The sequence below is a fragment of the Anabrus simplex genome, chromosome 3, assembly GCF_040414725.1.
Source record: "Anabrus simplex isolate iqAnaSimp1 chromosome 3, ASM4041472v1, whole genome shotgun sequence".
In the NCBI taxonomy this organism is placed as follows: Eukaryota; Metazoa; Arthropoda; class Insecta; order Orthoptera; family Tettigoniidae; genus Anabrus; species Anabrus simplex.
The window spans coordinates 390,271,777-390,287,014 of record NC_090267.1 but is presented as its reverse complement, the minus strand read 5'-3'; the positions used below and the strand labels follow the sequence as shown (position 1 = coordinate 390,287,014).

The 15,238-nt window shown below is 39.2% G+C and overlaps 1 pseudogene; it reads left to right on the top strand.

Moving 5' to 3' along the window:
- The first annotated feature begins 5,473 nt into the window (after window positions 1-5,473).
- On the top strand, window positions 5,474-5,592 carry LOC136867562 (5S ribosomal RNA; annotated as a pseudogene).
- The last annotated feature ends 9,646 nt before the right edge of the window (window positions 5,593-15,238 follow it).

The window sequence follows — 15,238 nt, the reverse complement described above, 5'->3', positions numbered from 1 at the left end:
CCGTGCGGTCAGGGGCACATAGTGGGTTCGAATCCCAATGTCGACAGCCCTGAAGATGGTTTTCCGTGCTTTCCCATTTTTACACCAGACAAATGCTGGGACTGTACCTTAATTAAGGCCACGGGCGCTTCCTTCGAGGTCCTAGTTCTTTCCTATCCTATCGTCGCCATAAGACATATCTGTGTCGGTGCAACGTAAAGCAACTAGGAAAAAAAAAGTTAACTCTATACTTCACAGTTTCCTGGGTTGCCAATTAAAGAAAGTAATCATAGTTTATTATTACTGTTGCGGTTGATTCTCAGTAGGAGTGATTTCTGAACGTACAGATCGATCCTTTCAAGGCTAACAGCGCGTAATTCTTTAAGACGCCAGTCTGTAGAGGGAGAGTTCGCAAAGGTGTGCGAAGAGGCGAGAGAATGATGGTTCCACGTTCTTCTAACATTAGGCTGATGACTGAGATTTCTCTAGGATGTACTTCCTCTGGTATAATAATAATATTAATAATAATCATAATAATTTAATAATAATAATAATAATAATAATAATAATAATAATAATAATAATAATAATAATAATAATAATAATAATAATAATAATAATAATAATAATCGTCATCATCATGAAAAGAATGGCTTCACCCGATGACCTCTCTCTCTCTTATCAGGACTAAAACACTTCCTCTTGATACTATGAATGAAGTTAACTATTTCTTGCCCACTGATGCTGTATGGCTTCATGATATTTTCCTGCTTTCAGAAGAGAAATATATACAAAAATATACACAATATATAATAGAAAGATAAAATATAAAATCATTTAATATTTTCAGTTTCGTCAGAATTATTACGTATCAGAGCAGCGGACATTATCAGGTCGTTGTTAGCCCCTTTTATATTTACTCCAGCGTTTGTACGAAGTTATAAAGGTAGCATACTTCAGATAATTTCATATTTGTTCTTTTTGTCCTTTCTTCTTCTTTACGATGGGGCCCTTCCTTGTTGTTTCCTCTTCCGTTCTTTCCAGTATTCCTTCATCATTGCACTATGCTTTATTCTTCTCTCCTCAGATCACTTTGGATGGGATTTCCTTTTCATTCTTCCTTGATATCCTTCTATTCTTAAAACATTATTTTTTTAAATCTCTCTTTCTTTGTTTACTCCTCTATTATTTTATTTATTTCCAAAACTTTCTTGACCTGTTGTATAAAGCTCTCTCTTCTTCTTTTTCTTCTTCTTCTTCTTCTTCACCTGTTTACTCTCAAAGGCACTGTTCTGGAGCTTCAGACTCTGGGTCGGGAGATACAACTGGGGAGGATGACCAGTACCTCACCCAGGCGGCCTCACCTGCTATGCTGAACAGGGGCTTTGCAGGGGGATGGGAAGATTGGAAGAGATAGACAAGGAAGAGGGAAGGAAGCGGCTGTGGCCTTAAGTGAGGTACCATCCCGGCATTTGCCTGGAGGAGAAGTGGGAAACCACGGAAAACCACTTCCAGGATGGCTGAGATGGGAAACGATCCCACCTCCTCTCAGTTGACCTCCCGAGGCTGAGTGGACCCCGTTCCGGCCCTCGTACCACTTTTCAAATTTCGTGGCAGAGCCGGGAATCGAACCCGGGCCTTCGGGGGGTGACAGCTAATCACACTAACCACTACAACACAGAGGCGGACATCCAGCTCGTTGTTGACTTTTCTCCCAATCTGTTTTGTCAGTCTATTAATATTCAGTGTATAGATATGTCCAAGAAATAGCAATCTTCTTGTTCTTATTACTTCTGTTATATTTTCTACGTTCTGGTATATTTCCTTATTACTTCTTATTTTAGGTTTAGCTGTTGATTTCATTAGTCCTACGATTTTTCTCGTGATTATTATTTCTACCACTTCCAGTTTATCTAAACTATAGTTCAAAACTAGACATTCACTTGCGTAAAGACATTCTAGTTTCACCACTATTGTAGTGCCTTATTTTAAGATTTTCAGATAAGTATTCTTAGTGATGACATACGCTCATTCCATTCTGTATAACCTTTCTTCTACAGCAGATTTTTCTAAACCATTTTCATGAATTAAGTTCCTTTAGTTTCTCTATTCGACCAATATGTGTTGTCAAACATTTTTAATGTTTGAAATAAATATGATCTTTTGTACAGAGATTCTCAAACATGTTTTGTTGGCTATTTCTTTGATTTGTGTTGTTGCATCTGTCAGGCTCTCTGAAAGTATAGCAACATCGACTGAAAATTTCAGGTAATTAATTTTAACACATTTGTTTTAATCCGCCGGTCTAGAAAGCCAAGAATAATGGCCAAGAGGATTCGTCGTGCTGACCACACGATACCTCGTAATCTGCAGGCCTTCGGGCTTAGCAGAATTCGCTTGGTAGGCTATGGTTCTTCAGGGTTGTTGTGCTACGATTTTTTGTTTTTATCCCCGAAGTTATTGGAGTAATTTTATGTTCTTTTAATTTTTCATTCCAAAATCTTACAATTTTCTCTAGGATACAGTTGAAGAGAATTGGCGATAAGCCATCACCTTGCCGTACACCTGTGTTTATCTTTATAGGTTTTGACATTGTCTTAATTGTCTTCTCTAGTATTTGACATTAATAACAGGAAGACATGTATTAAAACTGTTGCAGTAAATTTGTGTAATGATATTGCTAGTGCAAGGAATTTCAAAAATATAGTATTCTATACCTTCATATTCGGGAAGAAGAGTTAGTTGATTTGGCAAGAGAGAGATGTCTTTCCCACTATTGAAGATAATTTGAGCTGTAAAAGATTAAGGGAAGCTGGTAGCTCCATTGTCTTTCTCTGTAAAACCACCACAACCACCCAGCTTAACAAAGGGGAAAAAAGTTTAATATATATTCGATTGTTAAATATGCTACATTTCTTGTTGAAAATTGCTGCACATATCGCAGTATTGGCATACTTCCTGGCAACCATAAGCAACTTCAATTATGTCAAAATTCTAATAATTATAATAGTTTAATCTAAAATGTTCAAAATTTCCCGCTTTATAACAATATATCACTGTTTCTCTTATAAATTCCAAGTTTAAATTTTTTATCGTACTTTTCCTTTTTTAAAGTGTGTACCAAACCTCCACCTACAAAATAAACCTCAATCACTAACATAGACTGTGATTTAGATGTTCTTGTTGAGTTTTTATTACAAGGATCTGAAAATGTTAATATTTTTGTAAATAAATATGTTACATAAAATCTACCTATTGACCTAAATGAGGTACAGATTGTAATACAACACTAAGGGACGAAACCCTGAAAAAAATCATAATAATCCGTGAAACAGTAAGATAGTTATGCAGGAAACCGTGATATATTTTTAAAAAGCCGGGAAATTTTGAACATTTGATTTAAAATAGTTAAAATTAGAATTTTGAAATTATTGAAGTTTCTTCTGATTGCTATGAAGCATGCCAATACTGGAATATGTGCAGCATTTGTCAGCAACGTTTGTAGCATATATAACAATCAAATGAATATTGGTCTATTTTCCCCGTGTTAAGTTGGGTCTGCCCCTTAACCAACTCTTGTTCCCCTCTACCACCATCGATTCGGATGACGTAGGAAAACTTACATATTTGAGCCCATCATGACCCAACATGTACCCGATACCTTCAGTTTTCCAGTTTTCAGTTTGTGATACTGGGATGTGACTGTCTCATTACTTTTTCACCACCCCCAAGACCTATTCACTTTGATTAAAATGACGCTCAATGATTCTAGCCTCCTGTCTCAATACGAACCTTATTAACTTCCTTTATATAAAACCGTTTATATTCTATATTGCATAAAAATATTAAGGTATTCTTGTACCTAAAACATCACCCAGATTTAAATGTCTAACACAGTGAGAAAGTGCTTGCCTTTGAGCACGGCTGGGAAATATTTCCGGAGAGTAGCGGTTCTGGTAGTGTGATTTGCGAAGGATCGATACACGGCCTGATTAAACGTAACTGCTAGCCCATCAACAATTCTGCGGTGGTGATAAGTAGTACTGGCAAGAGCTCGGTCCACTGTAATAAGTAATAAATTATCGTGCTTCAGTATTTGAGACTATAATTTTCGTTAAATATTTGAAATCAATGCTAGTCTGTGAGACTTAAATCCCGTTATTCTTTCTCTTCATTGGTCAAGAGCACCCTCCGTAACAAAAAGAATTTAGAGGACAAAGAGACAAGAGTGATTGGATTTTTTAACATATGAGTGAACTAAATGGATCTTAGACCCGTATTCTCTGCTCACACTGATGATTTTAAACCTTATAATTATTCTTCTTTCAGATCTTCCTTCAAATTACTTAGACTTAACTATCAAGTCAAGTAGTCTACTAAATTATTTTCTTTTCATGTATCAAGAACAGAAAAATAAGAGCAATAATAAAAAAAATATCCATCTCCTTACAGGAGTGGAAGATAAAGGCTTCTACCATCCGTAATTTGGCATGCAAGTGGGATAGAGTGCTTAGTTCTACGCCTGGCCGGCTCTGCCTTCAAGAATTAACCTGGTACTCATTTGTGCTGTAGGCTGAGTGAATATCAAGACCACATGCCCTTCAAAAGTGTACATTTTTTGTTTTTTTGTTTTACGTCGCACCGACACAGATAGGTCTTATGGCGACAATGGGACAGGAAAGGGCTAGGAGTAGGAAGGAAGCGGCCGTGACCTTAATTAAGGCACAGACTCAGCATTCTCCTGGTGTGAAAATGGAAAACCACGGAATACCATCCTCAGTTCTGCCGACAGGGGGTTAGAACCCACTATCACCCGGATCCGAGCTCACAGCTGCGCGCCCTTAACCGCACGGCCAACTCGCCCGGTGGACATCTTGTTTTTAAAGCTTTCAACTTCCTAACAAAGAATTAAACCCACGACCATCCAAGTGAATCGACCCAAACTTTACCGCCTCACCTAAATCGTTAATACGGAACGTAACGTAGTATATACAAAACTGAAAATTCCACACTTTGCTGTACGTTCTTCTCCCGGTTTGGGCCTCATCATTGTTCTGAGCGTGTCCTCCTGAAGCCTGGAACGTGTCATTAGGGTCAAAATCTATGAACGTGGATTTTCTTTTGATCAAATAAGGCACAACGCTTCCCAAATGAACATCAAAGACATTGTTCTCTTAATTTTTCTCATACCACATGGAGACTAAGGTTATACAGAGTGTAAGAATAAGGTACGGACACAGTGCTCACACGCAGAAGAAGAAAAGTTGTTACATGAACATGGGTCCGGAAATGTCTTATTTCCATGTCAGAACGCATTGTCTACAAATCTTCTCAGTATATTAATCATAGAAAACGCATAGGAACAGAACGTACCAGCATAACAATGAAATTCTTTGTTACATGAAATATTTAAAATGTACTCCGTTAGCATTGGTACATGCATCAACCCGCCATCGCATTGAATTCCGCATCTTTCGCCGTGGCTTTACGCTTTGCCAACTGCCATACCATATTGAATACGCCGGTTTTCGTCCGATCACCACAGTTAAGCAACATTGGGCGTGGTCAGTACCTGGATGGATGACCGCTTTGGAGCACCGCGTGCAGTAGATTCAGTTCCTTTTATCTGCGAGTTGGCCATGCAGTTAGGGGCACGCAGCTGTAGGCTTGCATCCATGAGATAGTGGGTTCGAGCCCCACCACTGTCGGCAACCCTGTAGATGTTTTTCCGTGGTTTCTCATTTTCACACCAGGTAAATACTGGGGCTGTACTTTAATTAAGGCCACGGACGATTCCTTCCCACTCCTAGGCCTATCCTACCGTCGCCATAAGAATCGGCGTGACGTAAAGCAAAATTAAAAATAAAAGTCCCGCATCCGATAACTCGACAACTTGGGCTTAGAAGGCCATCGCTTCTATCGTTTGGGCCATTAAGCCCAAACAGCCCTTCTGACAGAGTAAGATATAATTGATATAACCTTACTCCATGTATTAAATTGAATCATGAAAATCAAAAACCTACTAACTCCGGTAAACCAAATTTTACAGGAGGGACGAAAAACTGTTTTATGGACATGTTCCCCATTAAAACATCTTGATATTTTTAAATTGCAGTATAACCTTAATAAAAACAAAATGTTAATATAAAAATAACGATAGCTGCTGGATAGATTTCATTTAAAAATATTAAATAGGCCTGGGATTAGGTGGATTTTGATTTCCATAGTGTCTTAACGAAACATCACAGCACACTTTGTGACCGTCTACTTCACTTATTTATACATTTAATTGTTTACTGTCTAACATTCGATGTACACCAAAGTTATGCACCCACATCTACCTCAGGTAGAATTCATGACAAACGTTTGTGAAGGGAAGAGGGAGATTTAGCTGGAAGACGAAATTTATGGTTTCCGTGTCATTCTCATCTTGTTTTGGCATGCGATAGTGCTGACAGCTAGTGGTACAGTTGTAATTTATTTAAATACCAATTAATAACCATTGCTCCGCAGTTGGGTGCAATATGAAATATGATAAAAATAATAAAATATGAATGAAATAAATTAATAAAAATAATTAATCGGAATCTCCGTAGTATGGGAGCCAGAGTTCACCAGAATAGATCCCTCAAATTTTAATAGACCATGATATTTTTAATTGTGCTCAATTCCAAAACAAATATGTTTATTTTATGGAGGAATAGGTCAAAATTGTATAACACGAGAATTAAGTGTAAGTAATGGGAGTCAGCTGATATGTTCAATTCAGATAACTCATAAACCATTAAAAATATGAAAAAATCCAATGCTACCAAAGGGTTCATAAGCGAACTTAGAAAACCTTTCCAAGGTGTCAATATTTGCTGAAATCACGGTACTGACATTTTTCTGTGAAATGGAATTATACCTAGCATTGTATTTATGGACACAACAAATTCAGAGGTGTGCTTATTTTCAAAATCCGACAAGTATATCCTGAGAAATAGGTCCGGCTCCTTGTGGTCAGCGTACTAGCGTTTCCTTCAGAGGACCCCGGGTTCGCTTTACGGCCGGGTGGGCGATTTTAACTGCGTATGATTAATTCCTCTGGCTCGGGGATTTGTGACTTGTGTTCGTATCAATCTACACACACATTTTAATTCCTTGTTTAATAAAGTCAATCTACACACACATTTTAATTCCTTGTTTAATAAAGTATTTTTACAAGTATGTTATCCTGTAATATTTACATTTAACTTGTGTGTTCGAGAGACTGGAAAGCTTTTAAGTTACATTACACACATGGTGTCAAGAAGGGCATCCGTCAGTAAAATCGGACCAAAACCACATCAAATATTGACGTCAATAAATTGGGGGAAAAAGTCAGGAATTAAGAAATTCTTGAATAATGGAATGTCTTTAAACGTGCTTCATTCACCAGCCGTAGGCTGCCCTATTCAGGCGGTCAAGGTACTCGTTAGGTCCCCCTTAGCACGTACTGTATTTCTTGTTTTGATCAAAGAACTGTTCAGAGTATCAGATCCGAATGTCACAATTTGTAGATTTATTTACTTTCATTTACATAACTTTGCTCTTAAGGCAGATGTTTCTCCTTTTGTTCTTTGTTACCAATAAGGCCAGTGCTGTAAAGGTAATATATATAGTTAATAATTTACTGTAAATGATTGTAGATGTTACTATCACATTATATATGACCGTAGATATTTGGTGAATATAGCACCCTCTACAATTACTTTTTACTGTTCGTTTTCATATTCTTATTTTATCTGTTTGTAATTTTCACTCAATGTATTTTTTCAATCAGTCTACTGTAATTGAAGCATTGCTCTGTTGTAGACTGTATTAAATAAAAAAAATACGTTTAGTTTTGTTTGATTATTCCATTTATGTCATTACCGAGTAAATACAGCTTTGGATTAAATTGAAATATTCAGGGATATTGGTCATTTTCCTGTATTAGGTAGGTGCGATAATATTAATTTTAACTCGTAAAAAGTCTAGCTGCCAGAAGAAGGTGAAGACACTATGTATGTCAAAATCTCAAGGTTCTATTCGAGTAGAGAAATAGATTTTGAAAACTAAACACACCGCTGAATTTGAATGTAGTTACAAGGCTGTAATCTTTCACCTCTGTCGTTCATAGCATACATGGATCATTTGCTGAAAAGTATAAAATTGAAGAGAGGGATTCAGTTTAGGTTGAAATGTAGTAAGTAGTTTGTCCTGTGCTTATGACTTGGTTTTAATTGCAGAATGTGCTAAAGGCCATCAATGTAATATCTTCGAACCTGAAAAAAACGCGCAGCGAGTATTTTATGAAAATTAGCATTTCCAAGTTTAAAGTGATGTCAGTAGGGAAAACAATTAACAGGATTGAATGAAAGGTAAAGAATATGAATCTGGTACAGGTGGATTGTTTCAGTATTTAGGATGTGCATTCTCCCAGAGTCAGGGGTGCTGGAATTTTCTGTGAATTGAGGAGCCAGCCCAAAAGTTTAGGGACCAGTTTGACACCTATAAATAATCGAGTTGCGCTATTTAGCTATAACGATAGCTGCTGGAGAGATTTCATTCGGTATTTCTTTTTCTCATCTGCAATTATTAAAACTTGGATAATAAGAAAGCATGCGCGTAGAACCACTAAAATGTTACACAGTACCACCGATTCATTGTACTTTTGACTATATGTAACTATAAAGTAATTAGTTCTCAATTTTTCCACCAAAGGCTCTGCTGCTGTAACAGATGAGGACCAACCAGTGTTGTGCACGTCGACTATCCACTAGACCCTATAGTTGGATATACATCGATGGTCCTGTGCAGAGAAATATGCATATATTTTCTTTGGTCTCGCAGTTATTGACGACATCTTGGAGTGGTTTTAAGCTTGTTCATTGACATCACGTCATATGCCACGGGGCTTTTGTTGTAGATTGATGAAGACGAGAAGAAAGAAAGCATGAATAAATGGGAAAAATATATTTTCGGGGCGGGGGACGAACTCAGGCGCCAGTAGCAAAAAACACAGTCACCTGGCGCCCGGGATTTCTGCACCCCTGTACTAAGTAAAAGAGAATCAAGATGCAGCAAAGCTAATGCTTGTAGTTTCAATCAGAAGTATTCTGCATGAAAGAAGTGAGTTCTCGGACGAAAATATTTTTTTTATATAGGTTTGTTTAGAGATCGACTTTGCTGTACGGGAGTGAAAGCTGGTTGGACTTGGGATATCCTTTTCATAAGTTAGAAGTAACAGACATGAAAGTAGCGAGAATGGTTTCTGCACTAAACAGGAGGTAACTATGGCAGGAGGGTACTCAGAATGAGGAGATAAAGGCTAAGATGGGGTCATGTCAGGTGAATGGAGCAAGATGTTTTATCTAGGAGAATAATGGACGCGGCCATGGAAGGTAAGAGAAGTAGAGGGAGACCGAGATGACCATAGTTAGATTCTTTTTCTAATTGTTTAATGATAAGAGATGTGTAACTAAACCAAGCCATAAAGCTAATTGAAAATAGAGGATTGTAGAGACGATTACTTACTAATTCAGAGAGGCTTGCAGACTGAACACTGAAAGGCATCTGATTCTTATTCTTCTCAACTCATAGCGGATCTCAGGAGGCTAAGGTTGGTAGGTAACACGCACGTCTTCCAGTTCTTTGGCCAACAGCTTCAAGTGGCAGTAGGTGTGCTTTCCTTTAAATTTGTCTATAAATTGCACTCTAAGTCTACCTTTGGTCCTTCTAACTTTCCTTTTCCCTTCAAACAGGGTGATGCACCAGTCAGAATGACGAAGCAAGTGACAAACGAAGCTATTTCTTCATTTGAGAACGTTCTCGTTTGTGACTCTATCATTTAAGGTATTCTTAATAAGCGACGTCAGCAGCACATCTCAAAGGCCTTGAGTTTCATCACTTCCACTTTTCGCAGTGCTCATGTTTCTGACAACAGCTCACAACACTCCATATAAAACATTTCAGCAAGTTTTTTCGTATCTCCATTCCGATAGACTTTGATTTTAGTAGAGGCAGTATCGATATTCTGGAAAATTATTCCAAATTCTACAGTGCGTCCCACTCCCAGCGGGGCCGGCACTCGACATGAACATACACGCTCCGAGCGGTGTATTCCTAACCTCATGCTGACTCACTGCAGAGCCACGAGTCGGTCAGTTACTTGAGTTTGTGTGTCGTGGGAAGACGAAAAGTCGTGCAGAGAGACTTCGTTGCAAGAGCACGTATGTCTGAATTACAGTAGAATTAATTAAATTAATTACAGTACATTATTACACCTTTGGAATGCCAGTGAAATTCACGCTTGAACAAACAGTTTTTATGTATGACACATATCTAACAACCGAATCATGTAGAGAGGTGTGTAGGCGATTTCAGGAGAGATTTCCTGGAGTTCCAGTTCCAGGAAGAGAAACAGGTATGTGTCTCCTGAATAAATTTAGAAGCAACGGGATCACTTAATGCAATTTAATTAGAAGATGTCAGGAATGTTCGAATGCTGACACCACTTTTAACACCGCCTGTAATAAAGATTAGTAGCCTACTCATGATAAAGGCAATTGAGCGCATATATAAGCAATAAATTTGATAATAACCTTAACGGAATACGCATGATTTTATGAATATACCCCTTTAAATACGTATGCTGTCTTCCGGCCCTGCTGGGAGTGGGACACTCTGTATTTTGAGCCTTGGTAATATAACTAGAAATTAAAAAGAAATATTTTCAATATGTCTAACTGTTTAGGAGTTACATGAGGCGATCGATTTAGCTGACTCACCCGGTGTTGCATACACATCATTATATCTCAAGTGAATTCTTCTGGAGCAGACAAGATTTACTAGTACATTTCACTTAATCAATCACTTTTCAGGTACCTACAAATTGTAACGTTACCCATTATTTTGCACCATTTATATCTTGCTTTCAATTGGACGTTGGTGGAAATGATCTATAAGGGATGCTTACTCATATTAAGATGGTAGCAACACGTTGGCGATAAATAACAGCAAGTGGCCGCAAGCAGACCTGAGCAAATTTCATCCGGGCCCTATATATAAGGGAAAAACCGAAACGTGCTGCGAATCTTTAATAGACTGCGCGTAGGCAGGAATTAATTTCAAACGACGACAACGCAGCACGAGAGATTGCACCCGGAGGCTATTCAACATTGATAAACTTGCTGTATGCTAGAGACAATGAAAAGATAACAGATGACGCATTTATAATATTATGACGATACTTGGAATGGAAGAGTACAGTGTTCATTACCAAATTAGTGATTCAAAATGTGAAATCTTATCAAGGATTGGACAAGCAAAAAACATGTTCAATACCAGTAGGACATTATTCATCAGCCGAGAACTCAACCTCCAGCTCATGGTTCGAATGCTACGTTGTTACGTCTTTCCTGTCCTTCTGTATGGTTTCGAAGAGTGGACGCTTAGCCCTTTATTAGAGACGCAGATTGAATCTTTTGAAATGTACTTATACAGAAGAATACTCCGAATATCTTGGGTAGAAAAGAAAACAAATGAAGAAGTCCTCAACATCTTGAACAAGATGAAAGAGCTTCTCATAACCATCAAGGAGCGTAAGCTCAGCTACCTTAGGCGCATCATGAGAAGTGAACGATATGAACTTCTCCGACTGATCATTCAAGGGAAGATTAATGGGAAAAGATCTGTAGGAAGACGGAGAAATTCCTGGCTGAAAGACTTGCGATGGTAGTATGGACATACGTCGATAGAAATCTTCCGTGCTGCTGTTTCACGTGTAATCATAATCAATTGGATCGCCAACCTTCGGAGGGAGACGTCGTCATAAGAAGAAGAAGAAGAAGAAGAAGAAGAAGAAGAATTAATTTAACTTAAAGTTACGCTAAGGAAACGTACAGTCCAACGTTTGTAGTGAGAAAATATTTTATTTACGCCATGTACGAAGAGTTCTGCGAAGTTTCTGCGCTGTTATAACTGTATAATGCAGAGAGTTAAACTCCATTATTGTATACTAAATGCTGCAGTCGAAACTTGAAGGTATGCTGGACAAAGGGCAGGTACAATTCCTGACTTCTGATACCTCCTCCAGGTACATTCTTTTAACAGTGCTCGCAAGGTCTGAAGGGAAGGTTTAACAATGACTCATGTGGTGAGGTAAGGGTGTCAGAGGAGTGAGAAAGAAAAGAAATGTAAACGGTACTGTATTGTGATCAGGAAAAGGTTTAGGCCAATTTTGAAAATATTCGTAGTTCGCATTGCTTAGGGCCTGTTAAAACATCGTGACGTTCTTTAAACAATGGATTTCTTCCATTTTCATACATTTATGTTGATCTTCTGTTTAAGGTGAACGGTTTTGGTTGTAGAGAGATAGGCAATGGTGGTGGTAGTAATGGTGATCAATGTGATAAGGGGAAGTGCAACACGATAAAAATATCCTAAAATCAGAAGAAGAAGGAGTAATTATCCGACCCTTCGCAGGATGTAATTATTGGCGATGGGAAAGTTCATTCAAGATTTTAATATGAAAGATTCTCTAAGCCTTACAAACTAAACAGACTACCCTCGAGGCCGGAAGAGATTAAGGGGAGTGGGAAATCACTTCTTTTTAATTTTTCGAAATATTGTCTCATAAAATTATTTGGACTCTGCGGAATGAAATAGTGTATAATTATGAAACGATACCCTCAAAAACTTTGTTCGGTCTCGTTTTAGAGTTGCTTACTCGTGTTGAACGAGGCCTAGCTCTTCCCACAGTCCACGAAATGTACTTCATTAAGTGCAAAGGGAAGGCCAACATAATGTACATTACATACTTCATTTATTTACAAAACTATTTACACTGTACAAAATATACATTAGGACGCCGTGGTCCATGTTGTAGCGCACAAACACAATACTGTCACCCACGCTCGTCCCAGTCTCGGAACTTACTGACGCCGGTGAGGCGCGTGACTCTGTCCCCCTTCCACTGGGGCTGTAGCAGTCTGATTGTGCTGACCTCTGACGAAAGAAAACACATGGCGTTCAACATACCGCCCACCTAATTTATATATAAATTACAAACATAAATATTATTAAGAACAATAAAAATTAGCACTCACACTGAAAAAGTCAAATGAAAAAACCAAAGTTTTAGCACATAAAAGATTACACCTTTTCACGAATTACACTTTTTCACTATATACAGTTTCAACCTCTTCTGGGAAGACACAAAGTTTTGCAATTGGCCGTTTGAAGGTCCCTTTGGGCGTGCGAATAGTGGCAACTCGCACCAAGCCGTCAGCACCTGCGTGCGTATCTACCACGATCCCTGTCTGCCACACGAGAGGTGGCAAGTTGTCTTCCTTGAGAAGAACCAGAGTTCCGGGTTGAAGGTTGACCCTTCCTGCTGACCACTTAGTCCGCTGCTGGAGTTGACATAGATAGTCCCTTGACCATCGCTTCCAGAAGTACTGTCCGCAACGCTGAAGTAGTTGCCACCTGGACAGACGAGAACCTGAAACTGTAAGTAAATCTGGCTCTGGGATGGTTGTGAGAGGTTCTCCAATCAGGAAGTGACCGGGAGTCAGGAATGAATAGTCATCAGGATTATCAGACAATTTGGTTATTGGTCTCGAATTCAGGCATGCCTCAATCTGAACTAACAACGTGGACATTTCTTCAAAAGTCAGTACAAGATTTCCTGCAACCTTCTTCAAATGGGACTTAGTAGACTTTATGCCAGCCTCCCACAGCCCACCAAAATGAGGGGCATGCGGTGGAATAAAATGCCACTGGATTCCACATTGAGATGCGAAGTCATACACCTTCCTCTGATGGACTTGAGATCTGAAAAGGGTGTGAAGCTCCCGTAGCTCGTTTCTTGCTCCCACTAAGGTACTTCCATTGTCGCTGTAGATATTCTGGCAGATACCCCGACGTGATGTAAATCTACTCAGAGCAGCTAGGAACGCATCAGTAGACAGGTCAGAGACAAGTTCAAGATGGATCGCCTTGGTAGCCATGCAGATGAATAGAGCAATATAACATTTTAGCTTAGTTTTGCTCTTACGAGTCCCGTGCTTAATGTAAAGTGGACCCCCATAGTCAACTCCGCAGTTCAAAAATGGTCTGTTGGGTTCTACCCTGTGGTGTGGGAGCTGGCCCACGAGTTGAGTTGATGTACTTGCCTTCACAAGGGAGACACTTGTGTGTTATGTGCCTAATGACAGACTTACCATTAGGTATCCAATATCGTTGTCTAATGGTTGCAAGCAAAAGTTGGGGTCCAGCATGCAGAAGTCGCATGTGCTCACACATTACTAACAACCTGGTCACATGATGATTAGGTGGTAGGATGATGGGATGTTTCTGGCTGTACGGAGCTTGCGATTGTTCCAATCTGCCGCCCACCCTAAGCATCTGGTTTGCATCTACAAAGGGATGAAGAGACTTCAACTTGCTGTCCTTTGCGATCGGTCTGCCAAGTCGCAGATCTTGAAGCTCCTTACCATATTCTCGTTCTTGGGCAGTACGACTGATCCTGTGCGATGCCTCTTGAAGTTCTACTACAGTCAGACTTCCCACCTGTCTCCTTGAAGCAGCAAGCCTGAGGTTGTTGATGTATCTCAGTATGAAGGCCATGACTCTCACCAGCCGTGACCAAGAAGAAAAGCGTTGGACTAAGTCTTCACGGAAATGACTGACAACAAGTAAGCAAACAGCTGGTTTCCGTTGCTCTGGTACATCAGTGAGTTCGGAAGTTTTCTTCTTGTCGCTGACAGGCCATGTTGACGGTGGCTGGTAGAGCCAGGATGGTCCCGCCCACCATAACAGATTGTCTTGAAGAAGATGTGGTTCAATCCCTCTCGAAATGATGTCAGCTGGATTGTCCTGTGACGTCACATGGTTCCACTGTTCTACAGATGAAAGTTGTTGTATCTCAGACACTCGGTTACCAACAAACGTTTTCCAAGATGCGGGCTCTCCTGCAAGCCAAGCTAGTACTATGGTAGAATCAGTCCAATAGTAGTTTTGTTCAATTTTGAGGTTAAGTGCAGTTTTAACCTTATCCATTAATTTTACAAGGAGTAATGCACCACATAGTTCAAGTCTAGGGAGGGAAATCTGTTTCAGTGGTGCTACTCTGGATTTGGAGCTTAACAGCACTACTGTTACATTATCCTTGACATCTATACTCCGTAGGTAAACAGATGCTCCAAAGGTCCTTTCTGAAGCATCAGAGAATCCGTGTAACTCATATTGTTTA